This window comes from Pseudophryne corroboree, chromosome 1 (assembly GCF_028390025.1).
Source record: "Pseudophryne corroboree isolate aPseCor3 chromosome 1, aPseCor3.hap2, whole genome shotgun sequence".
Lineage (NCBI taxonomy): Eukaryota > Metazoa > Chordata > Amphibia > Anura > Myobatrachidae > Pseudophryne > Pseudophryne corroboree.
Genome location: NC_086444.1, coordinates 126,121,637 through 126,138,767, shown reverse-complemented (window position 1 = coordinate 126,138,767; position 17,131 = coordinate 126,121,637).

Here is a 17,131-nt window from a genome sequence, read left to right as displayed (position 1 = left end):
TACATTAACCATAATGGTCAGTCAGCACCAGTCAAGGTGATGTTGACTGGTCATTTAAGCTAGCCATCACTTTCAAGGTGAATCTGCAAATTGGATGGTTGTACTGTAATTAGCACTGTTTCAGTTACTTCTGCAATTTGACATTAAGGACAACACTTACCAAGATGTTATCTCAATACTTCTCACAGATGTCATGGCACATTTAGAGGTTCTTTAAGTCAACCTTAGACCCCAGGATAAGTTTGTTCCTCTGTGTAGACTTATTACCTGCAAGGAGCATAGAGATCATTTTCTGGATTTTCCCTTAGTTTTTAAACGTATATGTAACCCAGGGGCAATTAATTTGCGTTAGGAACATACACTTGGTTAAGATGCATGGGACCAGATTCAAATGTGTTGTCCCGTCCCCCCCACCACCACCACCACCACTTCCCCATCCCCCCCCCCCCTCACGATCCCGCCTGCCCGCAGCTATTCTAATGTGGCTGCGGACGGGCGCAACAAGTTCATTTCAGCTCACTACCCCCGTGGGGTAGTGAGCTGAAATGCGCATAAAGAGACCCGTTTGGTGCCCAAGCGGGTCTTTTCACGATTGCGCTCATTACTTTAGTCAGGTTTAGGTGCTTTTGCGTGCCTAAACCTGACTGTAATGATCATTGCGATAAATGGGGGCATTTGAATATCGCCCCTGCAATCTCCCGTCACTTTAGATGGGAGTTCGGGGGTGCGATAACATTTGAATCCCCCCTCATTGAATGTGTAGATTGCTTTTACAGTACATACAGTTAGGTCCTTATATACCTGTAAACTGACACAATTTTCAGCATTTTGTCTCTGTACACCACTACAATTGATTTCAAACTGAACAATGGATGCAATTAAAGTGCAGACGTTCAGCTGTAATTCAAGGGACTGTACAAAAATATTGTTTGAAATGTTTAGGAATTGCAGCCATTTTTATACACAGTCCCGTTTTCAGGGACTCAATTGTAATTGAACACATTAACATAATCATAAATAAAATGTTTACTTAAATACTTTGTCAAGAATCCTTTGCAGGTAATGAGTGTCTGAAGTCTGGAACCCATGGACATCACCAAATGCTGGGTTTCCTCCTTTGTTATGCTTTGCCAGGCCTTTACTGCAGCTGTCTTCAGTTGTTGTTTGTTCATGGGTCTTTCTGCCTTTAGTTATGTATTTAGCCAGTGAAATGCATCCTTGATCGGATTGAGATCAGGTGATGGACCCAAACCTCACAGAATATTCTATGTCTTTGCTCTAAAGAAAACTCCTGGGTTGCTTTCGCAGTATGTTTTTGGGTCATTCTCCATCTGTACTGTAAAGCACGGTTCAATCAACTTTGCAGAATTCAACTGAAGCTAACTAGACAGTATATCTCTATATACTTCATAATTCTTCTGGTTGCTTCTGTCTTCTGTCACATCATCAATAAACACTAAGAACATACCATCACACTGCCTCCCCTGTGTTTTACAGATGATGTGGTATGCTTCGGATCTTGAGCCATTCCAAGCCTTCTCCATACTTTTTTCTTCCTATCGTTCTGATACAGGTTGATCTTCGTTTCATCTGCCCAAAGTATGCTGTTCCAGAACTGGGCTGGCTTTTTTTAGATGTTTTCTGGCAAAGTCTAATCTGTCCTATCTTTTTTTGAGTCTTATTAATGGTTTGCACGTTTTGTGAACCTTCTATATTTGCTTTTGTGAAGTCTTCTTTTTATGGTAGACTTGGAGAGTGTTTTTTATGGTAGACTTGGCGAGTGTTCTTCACATGACTGAATGTTGTGAAGTGTTTTTTTCTTTCCAGTGGCAACGATCCTGCTGTCATTCATCACTGTTGTCTTTTATGGATGTCCAGGCCTTGTCTTGCCAAGTTCAGCAGTACATACTTTTCTCAGAATGTGCCAAACTGTTGATTTGGCCACTGCTAAGGTTCCCGCTATCTCTGATGAATTGTTTTTGTTTTTGCAGCCTAAGGATGGCCTGTTTCACTTGCATTCAGAACTCCTGTGACCGCATGTTGTGAGTTCACAGCGACAGCTTCCAAATGAATATGCCACACTTGGAATCATCTCCAGACCTTGTGTCTGCTTAATTCATGAAGTAATAACAAATAGCCCGGACCTGTCCATAAAACAGCTTTTGAGTCAATTGTCCAATTACTTTTTGTTCCTTGAAAAAGACTGGACTACTTATTAAACAGCTGTAATTCCTAAACCTTCCTCCAATTTAGATGTAAATTAGAGATGAGCGCAGGAAATTTTTCGGGTTTTGTGTTTTGGTTTTGGGTTCGGTTCCGCGGCCGTGTTTTGGGTTTTTGACCGCGTTTTGGCAAAACCTAACCGAATTTTTTTGGTCGGATTCGGGTGTGTTTTGGATTCGGGTGTTTTTTTCCAAAAAACCTAAAAAACAGCTTAAATCATAGAATTTGGGGGTCATTTTGATCCCAAAGTATTATTAACCTCAAAAACCATAATTTCCACTCATTTTCAGTCTATTCTGAATACCTCACACCTCACAATATTATTTTTAGTCCTAAAATTTGCACCGAGGTCGCTGGATGACTAAGCTAAGCGACCCTAGTGGCCGACACAAACACCTGGCCCATCTAGGAGTGGCACTGCAGTGTCACGCAGGATGTCCCTTCCAAAAAACCCTCCCCAAACAGCACATGACGCAAAGAAAAAAAGAGGCGCAATGAGGTAGCTGTGTGAGTAAGATAAGCGACCCTAGTGGCCGACACAAACACCGGGCCCATCTAGGAGTGGCACTGCAGTGTCACGCAGGATGTCCCTTCCAAAAAACCCTCCCCAAACAGCACATGACGCAAAGAAAAAAAAGGCGCAATGAGGTAGCTGTGTGAGTAAGATAAGCGACCCTAGTGGCCGACACAAACACCGGGCCCATCTAGGAGTGGCACTGCAGTGTCACGCAGGATGTCCCTTCCAAAAAACCCTCCCCAAACAGCACATGACGCAAAGAAAAAAAGAGGCGCAATGAGGTAGCTGTGTGAGTAAGATAAGTGACCCTAGTGGCCGACACAAACACCGGGCCCATCTAGGAGTGGCACTGCAGTGTCACGCAGGATGTCCCTTCCAAAAAACCCTCCCCAAACAGCACATGACGCAAAGAAAAAAAGAGGCGCAATGAGGTAGCTGTGTGAGTAAGATAAGCGACCCTAGTGGCCGACACAAACACCGGGCCCATCTAGGAGTGGCACTGCAGTGTCACGCAGGATGTCCCTTCCAAAAAACCCTCCCCAAACAGCACATGACGCAAAGAAAAAAAGAGGCGCAATGAGGTAGCTGTGTGAGTAAGATAAGCGACCCTAGTGGCCGACACAAACACCGGGCCCATCTAGGAGTGGCACTGCAGTGTCACGCAGGATGGCCCTTCCAAAAAACCCTCCCCAAACAGCACATGACGCAAAGAAAAAAAGAGGCGCAATGAGGTAGCTGTGTGAGTAAGATAAGCGACCCTAGTGGCCGACACAAACACCGGGCCCATCTAGGAGTGGCACTGCAGTGTCACGCAGGATGGCCCTTCCAAAAAACCCTCCCCAAACAGCACATGACGCAAAGAAAAATTAAAGAAAAAAGAGGTGCAAGATGGAATTGTCCTTGGGCCCTCCCACCCACCCTTATGTTGTATAAACAGGACATGCACACTTTAACCAACCCATCATTTCAGTGACAGGGTCTGCCACACGACTGTGACTGATATGACGGGTTGGTTTGGACCCCCACCAAAAAAGAAGCAATTAATCTCTCCTTGCACAAACTGGCTCTACAGAGGCAAGATGTCCACCTCATCATCATCCTCCGATATATCACCGTGTACATCCCCCTCCTCACAGATTATCAATTCGTCCCCACTGGAATCCACCATCTCAGCTCCCTGTGTACTTTGTGGAGGCAATTGCTGCTGGTCAATGTCTCTGCGGAGGAATTGATTACAATTCATTTTAATGAACATCATCTTCTCCACATTTTCTGGATGTAACCTCGTACGCTGATTGCTGACAAGGTGAGCGGCGGCACTAAACACTCTTTCGGAGTACACACTTGTGGGAGGGCAACTTAGGTAGAATAAAGCCAGTTTGTGCAAGGGCCTCCAAATTGCCTCTTTTTCCTGCCAGTATAAGTACGGACTGTGTGACGTGCCTACTTGGATGCGGTCACTCATATAATCCTCCACCATTCTTTCAATGTTGAGAGAATCATATGCAGTGACAGTAGACGACATGTCCGTAATCGTTGTCAGGTCCTTCAGTCCGGACCAGATGTCAGCATCAGCAGTCGCTCCAGACTGCCCTGCATCACCGCCAGCGGGTGGGCTCGGAATTCTGAGCCTTTTCCTCGCACCCCCAGTTGCGGGAGAATGTGAAGGAGGAGATGTTGACAGGTCGCGTTCCGCTTGACTTGACAATTTTCTCACCAGCAGGTCTTTCAACCCCAGCAGACTTGTGTCTGCCGGAAAGAGAGATCCAAGGTAGGCTTTAAATCTAGGATCGAGCACGGTGGCCAAAATGTAGTGCTCCGATTTCAACAGATTGACCACCCGTGAATCCTTGTTAAGCGAATTAAGGGCTCCATCCACAAGTCCCACATGCCTAGCGGAATCGCTCCGTGTTAGCTCCTCCTTCAATGTCTCCAGCTTCTTCTGCAAAAGCCTGATGAGGGGAATGACCTGACTCAGGCTGGCAGTGTCTGAACTGACTTCACGTGTGGCAAGTTCAAAGGGCATCAGAACCTTGCACAACGTTGAAATCATTCTCCACTGCGCTTGAGACAGGTGCATTCCACCTCCTATATCGTGCTCAATTGTATAGGCTTGAATGGCCTTTTGCTGCTACTCCAACCTCTGAAGCATATAGAGGGTTGAATTCCACCTCGTTACCACTTCTTGCTTCAGATGATGGCAGGGCAGGTTCAGTAGTTTTTGGTGGTGCTCCAGTCTTCTGTACGTGGTGCCTGTACGCCGAAAGTGTCCCGCAATTCTTCTGGCCACCGACAGCATCTCTTGCACGCCCCTGTCGTTTTTTAAAAATTTCTGCACCACCAAATTCAAGGTATGTGCAAAACATGGGACGTGCTGGAATTTGCCCATATTTAATGCACACACAATATTGCTGGCGTTGTCCGATGCCACAAATCCACAGGAGAGTCCAATTGGGGTAAGCCATTCCGCGATGATCTTCCTCAGTTGCCGTAAGAGGTTTTCAGCTGTGTGCGTATTCTGGAAACCGGTGATACAAAGCGTAGCCTGCCTAGGAAAGAGTTGGCGTTTGCGAGATGCTGCTACTGGTGCCGCCGCTGCTGTTCTTGCGGCGGGAGTCCATACATCTACCCAGTGGGCTGTCACAGTCATATAGTCCTGACCCTGCCCTGCTCCACTTGTCCACATGTCCGTGGTTAAGTGGACATTGGGTACAACTACATTTTTTAGGACACTGGTGAGTCTTTTTCTGACGTCCGTGTACATTCTCGGTATCGCCTGCCTAGAGAAGTGGAACCTAGATGGTATTTGGTAACGGGGGCACACTGCCTCAATAAATTGTCTAGTTCCCTGTGAACTAACGGCGGATACCGGACGCACGTCTAACACCAACATAGTTGTCAAGGCCTCAGTTATCCGCTTTGCAGCAGGATGACTGCTGTGATATTTCATCTTCCTCGCAAAGGACTGTTGAACAGTCAATTGCTTACTGGAAGTAGTACAAGTGGGCTTACGACTTCCCCTCTGGGATGACCATCGACTCCCAGCAGCAACAACAGCAGCGCCAGCAGCAGTAGGCGTTACACGCAAGGATGCATCGGAGGAATCCCAGGCAGGAGAGGAATCATCCGAATTGCCAGTGACATGGCCTGCAGGACTATTGGCATTCCTGGGGAAGGAGGAAATTGACACTGAGGGAGTTGGTGGGGTGGTTTGCGTGAGCTTGGTTACAAGAGGAAGGGATTTACTGGTCAGTGGACTGCTTCCGCTGTCGCCCAAAGTTTTTGAACTTGTCACTGACTTATTATGAATGCGCTGCAGGTGACGTATAAGGGAGGATGTTCCGAGGTGGTTAACGTCCTTACCCCTACTTATTACAGCTTGACAAAGGCAACACACGGCTTGACACCTGTTGTCCGCATTTCTGGTGAAATACTTCCACACCGAAGAGCTGATTTTTTTTGTATTTTCACCAGGCATGTCAGTGGCCATATTCCTCCCACGGACAACAGGTGTCTCCCTGGGTGCCTGACTTAAACAAACCACCTCACCATCAGAATCCTCCTGGTCAATTTCCTCCCCAGCGCCAGCAACACCCATATCCTCCTCATCCTGGTGTACTTCAACACTGACATCTTCAATCTGACTATCAGGAACTGGACTGCGGGTGCTCCTTCCAGCACTTGCAGGGGGCGTGCAAATGGTGGAAGGCGCATGCTCTTCACGTCCAGTTTTGGGAAGGTCAGGCATCGCAACCGACACAATTGGACTCTCCTTGTGGATTTGGGATTTCGAAGAACGCACAGTTCTTTGCGGTGCTACTGCTTTTGCCAGCTTGAGTCTTTTTATTTTTCTAGCGAGAGGCTGAGTGCTTCCATCCTCATGTGAAGCTGAACCACTAGCCATGAACATAGGCCAGGGCCTCAGCCGTTCCTTGCCACTCCGTGTGGTAAATGGCATATTGGCAAGTTTACGCTTCTCCTCCGACAATTTTATTTTAGGTTTTGGAGTCCTTTTTTACTGATATTTGGTGTTTTGGATTTGACATGCTCTGTACTATGCCATTGGGCATCGGCCTTGGCAGACGACGTTGCTGGCATTTCATCGTCTCGGCCATGACTAGTGGCAGCAGCTTCAGCACGAGGTGGAAGTGGATCTTGATCTTTCCCTAATTTTGGAACCTCAACATTTTTGTTCTCCATATTTTAATAGGCACAACTAAAAGGCAAACAAAGTAGCAGCGCTGTGTGATAAATATTAAAAAGATCAACAATTACATTCGTTAATCATGGTGGAGATAAGGACACGGGGAGCTGAATGGATTAAGGTGAAAAAGGCAATAGTTTAATAAAAATACATACAATGTATCGATAAAAATAATATTAAATGAGAATTGTAATAAAATTACAGCAAAACAGAATCACCATGGAGCTGCCTTAGTTGTGCTATCCGTTTTTCTTAATTTATGTGGACTATTACTGATAGTATTGGAATTAGGTAACACCTGGGCTTTTTAGCACAGTCCTGATGGCTGCAATGCCACATATATTACCGCTGGAGGAGGGGGTTCTCTGGGTACCTAATTCCAATACTATCAGTAATAGTCCACATAAATTAAGAAAAACGGATAGCACAACTAAGGCAGCTCCATGGTGATTCTGTTTTGCTGTAATTTTATTACAATTCTCATTTAATATTATTTTTATCGATACATTGTATGTATTTTTATTAAACTATTGCCTTTTTCACCTTAATCCATTCAGCTCCCCGTGTCCTTATCTCCACCATGATTAACGAATGTAATTGTTGATCTTTTTAATATTTATCACACAGCGCTGCTACTTTGTTTGTTGTTTATTGTTTATAGTGTTCACAGGATTGACTATACCTGTTACATAGCAGCTGCTATAATTAGAACACCAGCCCAACCTGCGCCCGATTTTAACTTCGGTTAAAATTTCTCCTTTCTACAACTAAAAGGCACCTCAGGTAAACAATGGAGATGGATGGATACTAGTATACAATTATGGATGGACTGCCGAGTGCCGACACAGAGGTAGCTACAGCCGTGGACTACCGTACTGTACTGTGTCTGCTGCTAATATAGACTGGATGATAATGAGATGTAGTATGTATAAAGAAGAAAGAAAAAAAAAACCACGGGTAGGTGGTATACAATTATGGATGGACTGCCGAGTGCCGACACAGAGGTAGCTACAGCCGTGGACTACCGTACTGTACTGTGTCTGCTGCTAATATAGACTGGATGATAATGAGATGTAGTATGTATAAAGAAGAAAGAAAAAAAAACCACGGGTAGGTAGTATACAATTATGGATGGACTGCCGAGTGCCGACACAGAGGTAGCTACAGCCGTGGACTACCGTACTGTACTGTGTCTGCTGCTAATATAGACTGGAAGATAATGAGATGTAGTATGTATAAAGAAGAAAGAAAAAAAAACCACGGGTAGGTGGTATACAATTATGGATGGACTGCCGAGTGCCGACACAGAGGTAGCTACAGCCGTGGACTACCGTACTGTGTCTGCTGCTAATATAGACTGGTTGATAATGAGATGTAGTATGTATAAAGAAGAAAGAAAAAAAAAACCACGGGTAGGTGGTATACAATTATGGATGGACTGCCGAGTGCCGACACAGAGGTAGCTACAGCCGTGGACTACCGTACTGTACTGTGTCTGCTGCTAATATAGACTGGATGATAATGAGATGTAGTATGTATAAAGAAGAAAGAAAAAAAAACCACGGGTAGGTGGTATACAATTATGGATGGACTGCCGAGTGCCGACACAGAGGTAGCTACAGCCGTGGACTACCATACTGTGTCTGCTGCTAATATAGACTGGTTGATAATGAGATGTATGTATAAAGAAGAAAGAAAAAAAAACACGGGTAGGTGGTATACAATTATGGATGGACTGCCGAGTGCCGACACAGAGGTAGCTACAGCCGTGGACTACCGTACTGTACTGTGTCTGCTGCTAATATAGACTGGATGATAATGAGATGTAGTATGTATAAAGAAGAAAGAAAAAAAAACCACGGGTAGGTGGTATACAATTATGGATGGACTGCCGAGTGCCGACACAGAGGTAGCTACAGCCGTGGACTACCGTACTGTGTCTGCTGCTAATATAGACTGGATGATAATGAGATGTAGTATGTATAAAGAAGAAAGAAAGAAAAAACCACGGGTAGGTGGTATACAATTATGGATGGACTGCCGAGTGCCGACACAGAGGTAGCTACAGCCGTGGACTACCGTACTGTACTGTGTCTGCTGCTAATATAGACTGGATGATAATGAGATGTAGTATGTATAAAGAAGAAAGAAAAAAAAACCACGTGTAGGTGGTATACAATTATGGATGGACTGCCGAGTGCCGACACAGAGGTAGCTACAGCCGTGGACTACCGTACTGTACTGTGTCTGCTGCTAATATAGACTGGATGATAATGAGATGTAGTATGTATAAAGAAGAAAGAAAAAGAAAAAACCACGGGTAGGTGGTATACAATTATGGATGGACTGCCGAGTGCCGACACAGAGGTAGCTACAGCCGTGGACTACCGTACTGTGTCTGCTGCTAATATAGACTGGATGATAATGAGATGTAGTATGTAATGTATAAAGAAGAAAGAAAAAAAAAACCACGGGTAGGTGGTATACAATTATGGATGGACTGCCGAGTGCCGACACAGAGGTAGCTACAGCCGTGGACTACCATACTGTGTCTGCTGCTAATATAGACTGGATGATAATGAGATGTAGTATGTATAAAGAAGAAAGAAAAAAAAACCACGGGTAGGTGGTATACAATTATGGATGGACTGCCGAGTGCCGACACAGAGGTAGCTACAGCCGTGGACTACCGTACTGTACTGTGTCTGCTGCTAATATAGACTGGATGATAATGAGATGTAGTATGTATAAAGAAGAAAGAAAAAAAAAACCACGGGTAGGTGGTATACAATTATGGATGGACTGCCGAGTGCCGACACAGAGGTAGCTACAGCCGTGAACTACCGTACTGTGTCTGCTGCTAGTATAGACTGGATGATAAATAATGATATAAAAAATATATATATATCACTACTGCAGCCGGACAGGTATATATTATATAATGACGGACCTGCTGGACACTGTCTGTCAGCAGAATGAGTTTTTTAATTTTTATAGAATAAAAAAACACCACACAAGTCACACGACGAGTGTACTTTTTCAGGCAGACAATCACAATATACTATACTGGTGGTCAGTGTGGTCAGGTCACTGGTCACAGTGGTCAGTGGTCAGTCACACTGGCAGTGGCACTCTGGCAGCAAAAGTGTGCACTGTTTAATATGTACTCCTGGCTCCTGCTATAACCTATAACTGCTCCCCAGTCTCCCCCACAATTAAGCTGTGTGAGCACAGTCAGATATTATACATAGATGATGCAGCACACTGGGCTGAGCACAGATATGGTATGTGAGTGTGACTGAGTCACTGTGTATCGTTTTTTTCAGGCAGAGAACAAGAACAGAACGGATTATTAAATAATAATAAATTATAAAACTGCACTGGTGGTCAGGTCACTGGTCATCAGTCACTAGTATAACTCCTCCTAAGCTCCAGTAAGTAAATGAAGTGTCTCACTCTCACTCTCCTATCTATTTTAATTTCTAAACGGAGAGGACGCCAGCCACGTCCTCTCCCTATCAATCTCAATGCACGTGTGAAAATGGCCGCGACGCGCGGCTCCTTATATAGAATCCGAGTCTCGCGATAGAATCCGAGCCTCGCGAGAATCCGACAGCGTGATGATGACGTTCGGGCGCGCTCGGGTTAACCGAGCAAGGCGGGAAGATCCGAGTCGCTCGGACCCGTGTAAAAAAACATGAAGTTCGGGCGGGTTCGGATTCAGAGAAACCGAACCCGCTCATCTCTAATGTAAATACCCTCAAATTAAAGCTGATAATCTGCATATTGAAACCATATTCATTATATGCAGTATCTGTAACTTAATCATGTTTTGGTAAACCGTTAAAATGACAAAAAGTGTGTCAGTGTTCAAATATATATGGACCTAACTGCATATGGAAATATGCAACTGAAACTTCTGCTTTTAGTTTCTACTTTTGTTAGTAGTTTTAAATCATTCTCATACCTCCCACATTCTAAAATGTGGAGGCTAAGGGGGGAAATAATAATCCTTTGGATTTGCACTGGTGGACCTGGATGGGTTTGCCTAATGCACATGCACACACCATACTCTGCTTTTGTGAGTTGTCCCCATAAACAAGATGAGTGCCCAGGTGTACAGTCAGTAATGAACTGAAGTGGTGCACTGTGCAAGAGTGTAAATGTCGCATCCATACCCAAACTCACTGTAGAACCATTGTGGTCATTAAATAAAACTTAACTTTTTCTCCTGAAGTACTACTTGGTTTAATACATACTGTAGTTACTTACACTGAAGAATGTCTGGAAGACCTGTGAATTTTGTGAATTCTCCCAGAATCCCAGGACAATTGACCAACCTCCCGGATCCCACAGTTATTTAATTAAATAGCGTATACATTTTCCACAGTGGTTATAGAGAATATTTCAGGCAATCACATCAGTCTCCGACCCAGTAGAGCTTACAGTCTACATTCTCGATCACATGAATACACACACACACATATATACACTAGGGTATAAGTTCTCAAACTCGGTCCTCAGGACCCCACACAGAGCCTGTTTTGCAGGTCTCCTCACAGAATCACAAGTGAAATAATTAGCTCCACCTGTGGACCTTTTAAAATGTGTCAGTGAATAATAAATATACCTGTGCACCTGCTGGGTTACCTGCAAAACATGCACTGTGTGGGGTCCTGAGGACCGAGTTTGAGAACCTGTGTGCTAGGGTAAGCCTGGGGCTTATTGATTGCAGTGATTTGGGTCATTAAGCCCTGTTTCTTGGAATAGGGGACAAGGCATATTAAAAAGGAACAAAGGAGGGGTTACACTTTTGTTGAATGCTTAGCGCCAAATGTCCGTACAAGGGGGGTAATTCTGAGTTGATCGCAGCAGGATTTTTGTTAGAAGTTGGGCAAAACCATGTGCACTGTCGGGGAGGCAGATATAACATGTGCAGAGAGAGTTAGATTTGGGTGTGGTGTGTTCAATCTGCAATCTAAATTGCAGTGTAAAAATAAAGCAGCCAGTATTTACCCTACACAGAAACAAAATAACCCACCCAAATCTAACTCTCTCTGCAAATGTTATATCTGTCCCCCCTGCAGTGCACATGGTTTTGCCCAGTTGCTAACAAACTTGCTGCTGCGATCAACTCAGAATTACCCGCAATGAGGGGACTGTCTGCTGTCCTTTGTTCTGATTTGGATACAGTTGGTAAGTTGTTATTACCGCATTGAAATTGTATTTTGGGAGACAGAAGTGGGTGACCTAGCTTGGGGTTAGGCATGCCCTCTGACAGCCCACACCAACTATCGGCTGTGTCCTGCTGTCAAATATACAGTTTGCATCGTTGCAGCCAATGAGACATTTCTCTTAGGTACAAAAGTGCAAAACTACAAGCTCACAGTGGAGATGTAGTGCAGGATTTTCAGGCTAAGATGATGCACCAAGGGAGCATAGGCACATCCTATTGTAACATATACGACAAATAGAATGGTAGGTATAAAGATGGCGCTACCCAGTTTCTATTATGGATATTAGAGCACAATAAGGTAAAAATAACAACATTTATTACACTCTAAATATCCAAATCATAAAACTTGTAAGAATACCATACATATATGCAGTGTATGGACAGAATAAAAAACATGAAGTTAAGGAGCAATCCTACCGAGTTGCACGTAGGGGAGCAGCAGGTGGCCACGAGTGCAGGGAAGTCCGACCTGCACTCATCGCCACCTGCCACTCCCCTACATGCAACTCTGTAGGATTGCTCCTTAACTTCATGTTTTTTATTCTGTCCATACACTGCATATATGTATGGTATTCTTACAAGTTTTATGATTTAGATATTGAGAGTGTAATAAATGTTGTTATTTTTTTCCATGTTGTGCTCTAATACCCATAATAGCAACTGGGTAGCGCCATCTTTTACCTACCATTCTATTTGTTGTATATGTTCCAGTAGGGTTAGGGTACCCTCAATTTGTATAAAGGACCAGCTTACACCCAGAGAAGCGCCTTGGGATTTCTATCACCCACATTACATCCTATTGTAAGCAGGAATACAGCGCTACACAATATATTGCATTAATGGACACTAAATAGGCACACTGTGATAAATGTGGGCACCGTGCAGGAGTCTTGTGGGAAAGGGAGAGGCAGGCAGGATACATGCGCTAGGTGACAGAGTGACGGGGCATTAGCTGGGGAGCAGGGTAGTTGCAGTTGCTGTAGCTATGATTCTAGACAGAAGAGCAGCATGGAAGGTATGGGCTGTGTGCTGCAGTAATAAGCTGTATGGACATTACCTCCTGTTTCTCTGCATGGCCTCCTCCTCACTGACTGCAGCCTAGGCAGGATCTGCCTGATAGGCAGCTGCTTCCTAAGCACTGTGGGTGTAACAGGAGTGGAGTAGAAAAATAAAAGCAGGTCAGTTACGGTATAGGGTGTATAGATTGGTTACTCCTTTAATGGTATTAATTAAGTTGAAAGTTTTCTCAAGAGACTCTGGGAGGTAATTAGTGTATAAATGGACGTAAATGGAATTTTTTTCAAATTTGTTGGGTCTAATTAATAATGGGGATATGTAGGTAATTATTGTACGTTGTTCATATATTGCATTTAATGGGGCTGTTACAATGATAAAAAAAAAAGTAGTTAATACTATTTGAGGGTTAATTATTGATGAGGGAATGACACTGTAGGTCAATCAAAAATACTCCCTATATTATATGGCAGCCACAGTCCTTTGTATTATATGGCAGACACTGGTGCTCTCTGTATTATATGGCGGTCACTGATGCTTTCTGTATTATATGCTGTTAATGTTGGTCACTATGATGTTCTCTACATTATACAACAGTCACTGTGATGTTTTCTGCATTATTTGGTGCTACTGTGATGTTATCTGCATTATATGTGGCATGTGTGTGATAAATGGGAGCACCATGTATCATTATAAAAATAGTGCAAAACATGAACCCTGACTGGTGCTAAACAACCATATGCTGTGGGGGTTACAGTTTTTGCAACTTCTGATGTGTCCCACTGTGATGGGATGCCGATTTCATATGGATCTTTTGCAGCCAGCATGGGCTGGGTGTAAGCCCAGATAGCAATAATGACTGCAGCAGACGGGAGAGGATTCCTCATGCGGCTACTCGGAGTGTCAGTGTACACTGCCGGATATTCACATCAGCATAAGGAAGTCAGAATCTGGCCCTAGTGTCAGTTACTGAGTTACTTCTAGTTAATGCGGAGTATAAACATCTATGATACAATTCAGGATTAATTAGCATTCAATTTAATATTGTTTTCATATTTCACCTTACTTGTAATCAATAAACAGTACAAAGATATTGGATTAAACATGGCGTACATAATATCATGCATCTTTCCAGAGGCGGCATCAGGTTGTAGTGTTCATTCTAGCACCCTGCACCTTTCAAAACATGTGCAGTTCCTCTTTCCTACCTGGGGTGTCACTCTCTCCTCTGGTGCTTCTCAGCACACTCTGGTCTGTATTTCAGTGCTGAGATACAGACCAGAGTGTTCTGAGAAGCACCAGAGCAGAGAGCAACACCCCAGGCAGGAAAGGAGAACTGCATGGATTTTGAAAGGTCCAGGGTGCTAGAATGAACACTAGATTGGGAGTACCTGATGCGGTAAATAAACACAGCGTGTGGCTGGAAAGGGGGTGTGGCTTTACAGGGAGGGCTTGTGGCCTTGTGGAAAGCTCATCTTAATTTCAGTAAAGGGGCATGTCCTCATAGGAAGCCCCCATGTCATCACTCGGTGGGTGTGACTAGCATTCCGAGGAAATGCTGGGCTGCCCCTGGAGACTTCCCCTGCACTGCTGGCTCTTCCTCAGTGACAGGAGCTAGGCGCCGCAAAAGAATGTCACACCGCAGCAGCCGGCTCCCAGTCACTGTGGAGGAGCCAGCATTTTAGTGTCAACACCTGGAAGTGTGACACCTGGGGCAGTGTCAGACTGGGGCATGAAGGGCCCACTGGGTGAATACAGTGCTGGGGTGTGGCCAGTTACCACAGTGTGAGACCAGCCCATACAGAGGCGTGGGTAGCCATCAGAGACAATGTATCTGACCTTCTAATAGAGTAACAGTGTATGTAAGTACACTGACTGGAACCTGACATTAGAGGAAGGAGTGGGGCCCTCGGGCAGTGGGGCCCACCGGGAAATTTTCTACACGGCTGTCTGTTTAATCACTGTTGTTTCCTATTGTAAACTGCAACAGAATTTACGCTATAAAAGAAACTGATAATAAATAAAGTAGGATAGCAAATTTGCCCCAACCAATGCAGTAACAATTGTGCAGATCTTACATATAGTAAAGTTTTACTAAGGAGGCTTCTATCAGATGAAGCTTTACTATGGCAGATTACATCATTTTCTAATCTATAGTTTACCTCATGCATACTATTCTAGAATGGAAAAAAACATGACCGTGATGGTGAGAAGAAAATGTTACAGTTGGCATGGTTTTATAAATTACTCATATAATAATGAATATGCCGAGGACAATACATAGATAGTATAATATGGAAAATGACTCTAGTATTAACGGAATAATATTAGCTCTGCCATTATAATTACATTCTGCACTATACGTACATGTATACATTTGTAGTTAAATAAAAAGTATTAATCACTTAATAACTGACTTTTCAATAGGTGCCATATAAATAAGTCTAGCATTGACAAATGGAGCTCAGTCACACATACTGTATCAGGAAAAGTAGGAGTGTGTTCTTGCTACAGTTTTATATTATAAAAAGCAATTACTGTTTTCTCAGGCAGAGTTCATATAAATTTCGTGCACAGTTTATAAATGAATAGGATAAAACAGCCTAATGGGTGTTAATGTACTCATAATCTTATGTTTATACACATTAACATTTACATAATGCCCATGAAATGAAAAGTTACCATTTATAAAAGGGCTACTGGTTACATCCACAAAAAATTATGCAAAGCATGTCCATAACATGACATACAGTACTATTGTCGTGTGTTATCAGCCATTTCATACTCAGAAGGGTTCATTATAATGGCATTTAATCAGTGGTGGAGCTAGACTTTCTGTCACTCAGGGCAGAGACTGGAACCCTTCCCTCTCCCTCCCCAGTAGAGAGTAGTCACCCTCTACCTAATTATGACCATATAATGCAAATAACATCACAGTGACCACCGAACCACACATAGAGCATCACAGTGACCATCATATAATACAGAGTACATCACAGAGACCACCATAGAAAACATAGAGCATTGCAGTGACTATCATATAATACAGAGAGCATCATATTGACTATCATATTGTACAGTATAAAGAGCATTGTAGTGAACACCATAAATCACAGCATACTGTATGTGACCATCATATAATACTGTTTTTGATCACCTTACAATATCATTACCTAATCAATAATTAACCCTTCCTCAAAAAGTATTAACTACTTCAGCATCATCATAACAATAATTAAAACCCTTTAAAATAATTATCTACGTTATCCCCCCATATATCATCAATTAATTCCTGGTATGTACAAAAACCCCATAATTACCTCATTCAGGGCAGGATGTACTAAGGGAAAAATACGGTAAAACTCCAGTTTTCAGGGGTTTTACCGCATTTTCAAATGTATTAAGACCCGGCCGCCGTTTTTTTGCCGCCACGGGTATCGCCATCTCTGGATGGCAATACCCTTTCTCTAACGTCCTAGTGGATGCTGGGGACTCCGTAAGGACCATGGGGAATAGCGGGCTCCGCAGGAGACTGGACACTCTAAAGAAAGATTTAGTACTATCTGGTGTGCACTGGCTCCTCCCTCTATGCCCCTCCTCCAGACCTCAGTTAGAATCTGTGCCCGGCCAGAGCTGGGTGCTCCTAGTGGGCTCTCCTGAGCTTGCTAGAAAAGAAAGTATTTTGTTAGGTTTTTTATTTTCAGAGAGCTTCTACTGGCAACAGACTCTCTGCTACGAGGGACTGAGGGGAGAGAAGCAAACCTACTCACGGCAGCTAGGTAGCGCTTCTTAGGCTACTGGACACCATTAGCTCCAGAGGGATCGAACACAGGTACCTAACCTTGATCGTCCGTTTCCGGAGCCGCGCCGCCGTCCCCCTCGCAGAGCCAGAAGAACAGAAGCAGCAGAAGCATGAAGACATCGAAATCGGCGGCTA